Genomic DNA, 10166 nt, shown 5'->3' with positions numbered 1-10166 from the left:
CAAGTTCAAAGAGCTAGTCTCCAGGATTGCTTTACCAAGGCTTAGCAAATTAACCATCATTTGAGGGGGAGAGATGGGGAGTTGCTGGGGGAATATGGATTAAGTGACTTTATGTTTAGAAAAAATTATAGCTAAAGTATCTTTCAAAGACTATTTTAGACCTTTGACTGAATTGGAAATATGGCCAAATAAAATATTGCTCTTCATCTCAAAAGTCCCGTACATTAAAGATTTACACAGTTCCACAGGTGGAGGAGGGAGGGTGGTTATATCTAGAAACATTTCTTTTAATGTTTATTATACCTAAACACTAATTCTTCTAAAAATGCTCTCCAAAATCTTGAGCAGAATTATCATACTCTGCAATTTAATGCTTCAATTCTTCAACAAAACGCTCACCTATTCCATGTAAATTCTGTCTCAGTGCCAACTGTATTGACTGTTATAATGAAGGATCTTTTTCAATCAACATTTTCACAACCATCCCGAAAGTTTCCCAGTGTTGCTGATAAACCTTTGATGAAGGAACTGCTGAATAGCTTGAAGGTGAAGTTTCTCGTGATGTTTTCAGAGACTGAGTAGAGGGCTGGGGAGGTAGCTCAGTGGCAGAGCGCTTGCCTTGCATGCATGAGGCCCTGTGTTCGATTCCTTAGCACCATACAAACAAAAAGTAAAAAATCTGGAAGTGGTGCTGTGGCTCAAGTGGTTGAACGCTAGCCTTTAGCTGAAGAGCTGAAGGACAGCTCCCAGGCTCAGAGTTCAGGCACCACAACTATGCTGAGACTTGTGGAATGAATATGCTCTGCTCCATCCTGGAGAGTAGCCCCTGCTGCTGAAACTGGAGCCAGATCTGTTGTATGGAGAGTCCTTTCGACCTCCAGGTGGAGGTCCCTTTTATCGGGAGAATGTTCCCTTGAAAAATGGGAAGAGTAGAACCTTTTCCTTCTAAAACCATCTCTTCTGTCCATCATGGTGGCTAGAGAGTAGACAAGAAAGAGTGAAATTATATTTTATGTAGCTTATTTCCCCTTCTTTTTCATTCTTTTCATTTTTTCTCTTTCTGTTTTGCATGCCTTAATTGCTGTTTTGCGCAGCCGCAGATATATCACCTTCATTGATTATTATATGTTATCCCCAATTGGGTACACATATAATCCAGAAATGTATTACTCTATTCACAAACTCTTAGGCTTAAATTCTTTAATAGCAGATTATCTCTTTATACCTATATAATTTTCAAGTAACTAATTTTAAGGATTTTTATTTTTTATTTTTTCATATTTCCTTTCTGTTCCTCCCCTCCTCTCATCTTACCCTTTTCTTCTCTCAATATTTCTTTACATTTACATGATTTTGAGTTTCACTTTTTAAATTTCAATTGTTCTTTTTCCATTTTTTCTTGTTTTTTTTTAAATCTCTCTCCTAACATTCTGTCCAACCCTTTTCCCTCCCTGAAATTAGGAGTTTATTAAATTCACTCTCCTTTTACCTTTCCACATACATCTCAGCCTATTTCTCCCACATATTTCCCTAAACCTAATAATTTCTGGATTGCCAAATTCTTCTCTGCTGTTCAAAGCCTATTAATCCATACTTTTTTGAATTGATTGTATCTGTTGAACTACAATTTATCTGCAGCTATTTTGACTGTGCAAATACAGGACTGTGGTTGATGTTTGCCTTAAAATACTATTCTAGCACACAATGTTACTTTCATACCAAACGGACAGAACAAGACAGAAAAACACAAGAAAAATGGCAAATCAGGGTATCTCAACTCCCATTCGTGATAATCAATTGACAGAAGAGTTAAAGAATAATCCAGAGGAGAGTTCCCAAAAAGCTCTACAAATACTAATGCTAAACATGGTGAACGAAATGATTGAAAACTTGTAAAAGTCTCAGGATGAGCATGATAGGAAGAGAGAGGAGACAAACCAAAGATCAATACAGGAATCTCATGAGCATGAGGAACTACTCAAAGAGTGATACAAGAATTGCGTGAGCAGGTTGAGAACAGTCAATGAGAAATAAAGGAATTGTGTGAGCAAGCTGAGAACAGTCAAAAAAATACAGGAATTGTGTGAACGTGAGGAAGCTAATCAAAGAGTTATACAGGAATTGTGAGAGGGGATGAGAATACACAAATATTTTCATGGAATCTATAAACAGACAGCTGAAAGAATTCAGGTAAATCACAAAGGGAATGCAGAATGGAGCCCAACAGAAGGAATGGGAGTTCAAGGAAACAATAACCAATCAACTAAGTGATTTTAGAATAAACACTGAGCACAAAATGAAGGAAGTAAGAAATTCATACAAGATTGAAAACAAAGCTCCAACGAAGAATTTGAAGCCATTAACGCCAACCAATTAGAAGGAAAAGAAAGAAAAAAAAAAAACGAAGTAGAAAATCTTGACAGTAGGTTAGACCATGCAGAACATTGAATCTGAGGGAGTGAGGACAGCCAGGTTATTATAAAGAACATACAACTATCCAAGACAAATCCAAATAATATGATACATCTATTCACCATTTGGAAGACACCATCTGAAGGCCTAATCTGAGAATAATGGGTGTGGAGGATCACATAGAGACAGAACTTAATGGTCTAGGAAAATTGGTTAATAGGATCCTAGAAGAGAATTTCCCAAACATGCAAAAAGATAGGCCTATTCAGATACAAGAAGCTTTTAGAACCCCAAATAGACCAGACAAGGATAGGATATCCCACCATGACATTATAATCTGCACGGGATCAGTTCAGACAAAGGAAAAGTTCCTTAACGCTGTCAAGGAGTAAAAGTCAACCACTTATAAAGGAAAACCAATTAGAATCACCTCATATATTGCAGCAAGACAATTAAAGCAAGAAGAGCCTGCAATGATTGAGGCCATACTCTAAAGACAACTATCAATCAAGAACAGTGTAACCAACTAAACTCTCCTTCATAACCGAAGGTGAAATAAAAACCTTCCATAGCAAAGAAAAACTGAAACAATATATCTCCACCAAGCCAACTCTATAAAAGATACTTAAAGATGCCTACACATAGAAAATCAACAAGACCACAATAAAGTCCAAGAAACTGCACCCAAACTGAGAATCCAACAACCATAGGAAGAATCCAGTCACTGAAGCTCCCAAGAATGTGGATAACTTTGCAGGAACTCTCAAACACCTCTCATTCCTAACTCTGGACTTAACTCTCCAATTAAGTGACATAGACTGTCTAGTTGGGTTAAAAAGGAAGATCCTTCTATCTGCTGCATTCAGAAGTCAGAACTGTCCATAAAAAAACACATTTTGAAAGCGAAACGCTGGAACAAAATCTACCAGGCAAATGGCTCCCATAAACTGGTGGGAATTGCAATCCTAATATCACATGAAATAGACTTCAAATTAAAATTAGTGAGAATAGATAAAAAATGTCGCTACATACTAATTAAGGGATAGCTCCTTCAGGAGAATATTACAATTCTACATCTCTATTCACCAAACCACGGAGCACCCAAATTTAACCAAGAAACACTACATTCCCTCAATTTTCACATAGATCCAAAGACATTAATTGTTGGGAACTTTATCCCACCCCTATCCTCACTTCATAGATCAAACTGACAAAAACTCAACAAAGAAACCACAAATCTAAACAACTAGATTTAACAGACATCTACCTAATATTTCTCCCAGAAGTATCAGAATACAGGTTTTTCTCAGCACCACACAGAACATTTTCCAAATAGACCACATTTTAGGTCCAAAGCAAACCTGGCCAATTTGAGAAATATTGAAGTTATACCTTGCATTACTAAGAACACAAGGGAATAAATTTAGAACTCAACACCAAAAGCCACCAAAGAAAGTCCTGTAACATTTGGATGGTGAACAACACACTATTGAATCACCAATTGGTCACGGAATAGATTAGAAAGAAATTCAAATGTTCATGATATTCAACAAAAATGAACACAAAAATTACCAGCTCCTCTGGGACAAAGCAAAGGCAGTACTCAGAGGCAATTTTATAGCTCTGAGTTCCTACATCAACAAATTGGAGAGGGCTGAAATCAAAAATTTAGACAGATCTGAACCTCCTTGAAAAAGAGCAGCAAGATAAACCCCAATCCAGTAGTCGGAAAGAAATCATTAAATTAAATCAGAATTAAACGAATTAGAATCTAAAAAACAATACAAAGAATCAACACAACAAAGAGTTGATTCTTCAATTAAATTAACAAAATAGACAGACCTTTAGCAAAACTTAGAAAAAGAATAGAGCACAGCTAAATAAATAAATTCAAAGATGAGAATGGAAACTTCACCACAGAAAGTACCAAGATTCAGAACACTATAAGGGAATACTTCTCAAAACTTATGCTTATAAGGTTGAGAACTTGGCAGAAATGGACCATTTCCTAGCAAATATTGACATGCTGAAACTAAACCAAGATCAGTTGAACCATCTTAAAAGGTCAATATAAAGCATTGAAATAGAAACAGCAATAAGAGACCTCCCATCCAAGAAAAGCCAAGAATCAGATGGATTTACAGTGGAATTCTACAAGGCCTTCAAAGCAGAGCTCACACCAATACTCCTTCAAATCTTCAATGAAATTGAAAGAGAAATTTCACTACCAAACTCATTATATGAAGCCATCATAACCCTCATCCCAAAACTGGGCAGGGACTCATCAATTAAAGAGAAGTATAGACCCATTTCTTTGATGAACATTGAAGCAAAAGATCTCAACAAAATTTTGCATTGATCATGGTCTATGGTGGTCTGTTAGGGGGCATCCAAAATATGGGCACTTCTTCTGGGGGCTCATCCGTGATGCCCCCCATAAACTCACCCAGACCCCAAAGCATGGAGTCGTGAAAAACCCGACAAGTAAGTTGAGTCATTACTGTTCTCTGTTTTTGGTCGCCTGCAGATTCTGTATCTGTAATTCTGGTTTCCCGCGGGATCTGTATTCTGGTTGGCAAAGAGTCTTGTAGGACAGGCTATAGGGCTGCCACGGGGTCTGTGGGAGAATTCCCGAGTCCCCATCTGAGTGAATTGCTGTTTAGTTCAACCTTTATGTGGTTAACAAATTAGCATCCACTTCATTGTGCTTATTTGTGTAAATGAACAAGCAACACAAACCACATCTTCCCACATCCAAAGGTAATGCAAATAAACCTAAGTCTCCCAAGAAAAGAATGACCATTGCATTAAATATTGATTTTATGAGCGATAATTGCTGTAATAAAACAAACAACATTATACTTCTTTTTTCATTGAGCTTCGGCTTGAGAAACTGAACAGCAGAAATAAATCTTAAGATATGAAACATGGCAGAAATGATAGTTCTCTGAAATCTGGGAGATACATTGGCAAAACCACAGACATAATACACCCCTCACCTAGAGAAAAGCTTTTTATTAATCTGAATTTTGGCTAATATTTGACTTCTTGCAGTATAAAGCTACCAGGGAAACTGGCTCAAGGAATGAAGAGAACCAATGGCAATTTTTTACCTGGTGGCAGGTAAGAAACAAACTTTGTATTAGGCCCTCTAACTGCATACGTTATTAAATGACTGAATTTAAAAAAGTGAAATGCTTCATTGTATTTTCTCAGAAGCTAATCAAAGATGACAAGTCCTATACAATTTGGAGACACAAAGTGGATGCTGAGTGACTAGAAATCAAATCAGGTGTGGAATTTTAGAAAGTTAGTAAATGGCACCATGGCTCTGGAAGCAGATACAAAGGAATGATGCTCTGGAGAGGAGGTAGGGACACTCTGTGATCGGCCCATGGACAGATGAGGGTTCCAGCTGGAGGTGGGATCTTTAATTCTATGGCTTATCTTCCAGTGCTCAAAACTCTGTCTTTATAAATGGTAATTTCAATAACTCGAAGTCCTCTCTCAATGGGGTCAGTCAGGAGGAGGCCTTGGGGAGCATATATCTTCTCATTCTGTTCTTGAATATATTTGGAGACTTTCTTCATTATGAGAACATTCTCATAATGGGTTTCCATACACAAGAAGATGGTATATGCTGTCAAACAAGCCAAAAAGCCTTCAAGATATGACTGGCCCCCAAGCTTCTCTGCTTCTGCATAAAGATTATTTAGAGTTTGAACTGTTTCTTCAACTTGCTGCCTATCAATCCTCTTCTCCAACTCTGCAGGAAACTTGGTCCGGAACTGACAGCGTGTGCCACTGCTGTAGTCTCACTGAATGAATACCTTCCTGGACACCGGCGCCTGCTGCAGCCTCATGGTGAGGACAGGACCCACCTCCCCACCTCCTAGGCCCTCCAGGTGCTGTCGCGCTGGGCCCCATCAATCCCATTTTAAGATCAAGAGTCCAGAGTAAGTTTTGGAAAAACGAGGCAAAATAGATAAAATAATTATTTTTAAAAAATAAGCATAAAGAATAGTGTTAACAGGTGTGCAAGTGTTCAGACTGCATCTGTTGGAGATGGTTACAAGATTAAGCCTTTTGTGTTTGTTTACAAAAATATATGGTTAGTAAAAAAAAATGTCATTTTGGTAAATTATCCTGGGCTATTGGCTAAACAGTCTTAATATCCAAAAGGGCCAAAGCCTCCCAAGTCTATGCAATGTATCCTTAACCAGTCTGTGTAGGAATTTGCAGTCCAGCATGAGCTGTGACAGTACCTTGGAGCCACTGAGAGACCTGCTGCTGCAGCTGCACACCCTAATGGGTAAAGTTTGAAGACCAGCTGACAGTCACCTGGAAGAAATCTATATCATCACTCAGACCACCTCCACCATGGAAAAGTAGTCTGAACTCCTTCCGGGTTCAATCACTTGAGACTCAACCCGGTTAAAAGCTGCTAAAACTAAGATCTTGTGGGACATTATTTTGGGTGATATCCAAAAACCCTCTCTATTCCCACAGTAGATATTGGGAGAAAGGATATCACTGGCTTGCTTGCCATAGGCACTTCAGTGCATAGTCACTGGAAATCTACTCTATACTCACAGCCTAGTTTGGCTCTGGTATGGTAATAATCTGAGTGTGTTATCAATGCAGGTAGTAAAAGGATAAGACACAGCTCTGCTCTTAGCTTTAAAATCTAGCAAAATTCTCCATCGCAGTGGTGTTTTGAGGCTGTTCTGAGATAACTTGGTTCCACAAGCAAGAGGAAAAAATGGGCAGTTTTACACTCTAGCCACAAAGAAGCTCGAGGAATTGTAAAGAAGAGCAGGGTAGTAAAGGAAACCTTGGGGGAAAAATTGGGAAAAAAATTGGTATCCTTTGGATAAAAAATAAATAAAAAAGGACGTCTTAAAATGTTTAAAAAATATAAGGACCTTTGGTACTGTTATTTTTTTACTCACAATTGGACCTTGTAAAAAAAGAGATCAGTGCAGTCCATCTCTTAGTTCTGAGATCCCAATACCAAACTGTAAATATAAAAGACTGTGCCAATTAGGGGACCATGATTGGTTCCCGATGCTCTAGAAGAGGATGGACTGAAGATCTACAGAAACAGCATTTTAAGATTAAGTCAACAACCTGTAGCTGTGCTGCCCTGAGAATACCCTCAAAAGAGGAACAGTTCTCAAAAAACCGCAGGCTGCCACCAATCCTGCCCACCCTTAAGGAACAGACCAGTTGCCTAATTGTTCCATCAGAAAAATGGTAGTGCCATCAGGGTGGACTTAAAACCCCTGAAAATGTGAACTTGCTTGTTTGGAAACCCCCTGAACTTGTTAACTCGCTTGTGTGAAACTCCCTAAACTTGATTGTTTGATACTATAAAAGCTGTGCTAAGTTTTAATTTTGTACTCAGGAACTCTTAGCGTCACTGGTTACCGAGTGTGCAGAGAACCAAGCTCTAGCTTGCAATAAACGACTCTTTGCTGTTTGCATTGATCGTGGTCTCTGGTAGTCTGTGAGGGGGCATCTGAGATCTGGGCACTTCACCTAGGAATTAACTTAACCACAGAAGTGAAGGATCACTATGATGAAAAATTTAAAAACCTGAAAAAGGAAATCAAAACAGAACTTAGGAAGTGGAAAAACCTCCCATGATCCTGGATTAGAAGGATCAACATTGTGAAAATGGCAATACTTTCCAAAGCTATCTACAAATTCAATATGATACCTATGAATATTCCAGCCTTATTATTCAAGGAAATAGAAGAGTCAATCCAAAAATTCATATGGAACAATTAAAGACCCCGAATAGCAAAACTGATGCTTAACAAAAAGAACTGTGTTGGAGGAATATCAATACCAAATTGCAAACTCTACTACAAAGCCATATTAAACAAAAGAGCTTAGTAGTGGCACAAGAACAGACTTCAGAACAAATGGAAGAGAATTGAAAACCCAGAAATGGACCCACAGCTCTATAGCCATCTAATCTTCCATAATGGAGGTAAAAATTAGGATGGAAGAAAGACAGCCTCTTCAGTAAATGGTGCTGGCAAAATTGGTTAACAACTTGTAGAAAATAAAACCTATATCCTTCGATATCACCCTTCACCAGAATCAACTCCCAATGGATAAAAATCCTCAGAGTCAAAGGAGACACTCTGCATTAATGTTCATCAACGAGATGGGTCTATAGTTCTCCTTCTTTGATGAGTCCCTGCTTGGTTTTGGGATGAGGGTTATGATGGATTCATAGAATGTGTTTGGTAGTGAACATTCTCTTTCAATTTCATTGAAGAGTTGGAGGAGTATTGGTGTGAGCTCTGCTTTGAAGGCCTTGTAGAATTCCGCTGTAAACCCATCTGGTCATGGACTTTTCTTAGCTTAGAGGTCTCTTATTCCTGTTACTATTTCAATGCTTGATATGGGCCTGTTAAGCTGGTTTAACTCAACTTGGTTTAGTTTTGGCTTGTCAATATTTACTAGGAAAAGATCCATTTCTGTCAAGTTCTCAAACTTATGAGCATAAAGTTTTGAGAAGTATTCCCTTATAATGTTCTGAATTTTGATTGTTTCCGTGGTGATGTTTCCATTCTCATCTCTGAGTTTATTAATTTGGATGTGTTCTCTTCTTTTTCTGATAAGATTTGCTAAGGGTCTGTCAATTTTGTTAATTTTTTCGAAGAACCAACTCTTTGTTTTGTTGATTCTTTCTATAGTTTTTTGGATTCTATTTCATTTAATTCTGATTTAATTTTAATTATTTCTTTCTGTCTACTGCATTGGGGTTTATCTTGCTGCTCTTTTTCAAGGAGGTTCAGAAGTCTCATTAAATTGTTGGTTTCAGATCTCTCCAATTTGTTGATGTAGGAGCTCAGAGCTATAAACTGCCTTTGCTCTGTCCGAGAGGAGCTGGTAATTTGTGTGCTAATTTTTGTTGAATAGGATGAATATTTGAATTTCCTTTCTAATCTCTTCCATGACCCACTTGTGATTCAGCAGTGTGTTGTTCAGCCTCCATGTGTTACTGGACTTTCTTTGGAGGCTTTTGGTGTTGAGTTCTAATTTTATTCCCTTGTGGTCAGAGAGAATGAAAGGTATAACTTCAATGTTTCTGAATTTCGACATGTTTGCTTTGTGGCCTAAAATGTGGTCTGATTTAGAAAATGTTCCATGTGCTGCTCAGAAGAACGTGTATTCTGATGCTGCTGGGTGAAATATTTGGTAGATATCTGTTAACTCTAGTTGATCTATGCAGTTGTTTAGATATGCAGTTTCTCTGTTGAGTTTTTGCCGAGTTGATCTATCTAGTGGGGAGAGTGGTGTGTTAAAATCCCCAACAATTAATGTCTTTGGATCTATATGGGATTTGAGGGAAAGTAGTGTTTCTTGGATAAATTTGGGTGCTCCATTTTTTGGCGAATAGATATTTAGAATTCTAATATCCTCCTGAAGGAAAGATTCCTTAATTAGTATGTAGCAACCTTCTTTGTCTTTTCTCACAAATTTTAGTTTGAAGTCTATTTTATCTGATATTAGGATTGCAACACCCGCCTGTGTATGGGGGCCATTTGCTTGATAGATTTTGCTGCAGCCTTTAACATTGAAAATGTGTTTGTTTTTACGGGCAAGATGTGACTCCTGAAGCATCTGCATGGCAAAGGACATAGCTAGCAAGATCAATAGAAAACCCACGAATTGGGAGAAGATCTTCACTAGCCATACAATGGTCAACCGTCTCATATCTAAAATATACCTGG

General features: G+C 38.0%; 1 pseudogene; it reads right to left on the bottom strand.

Moving 5' to 3' along the window:
• Nucleotides 1-319: 319 nt before the first annotated feature.
• LOC138821700 (periphilin-1-like) lies at nucleotides 320-5055 on the bottom strand (annotated as a pseudogene).
• Nucleotides 5056-10166: the final 5111 nt, after the last annotated feature.

The sequence above is a fragment of the Dipodomys merriami genome, unplaced genomic scaffold (genome assembly GCF_024711535.1).
Source record: "Dipodomys merriami isolate MVZ:Mamm:240054 unplaced genomic scaffold, mDipMer1.0.p SCAF_93, whole genome shotgun sequence".
Taxonomy (NCBI): domain Eukaryota; kingdom Metazoa; phylum Chordata; class Mammalia; order Rodentia; family Heteromyidae; genus Dipodomys; species Dipodomys merriami.
Note: the sequence above shows the minus strand (reverse complement) of the source record. Positions and strands in the feature narration are given on the sequence as shown.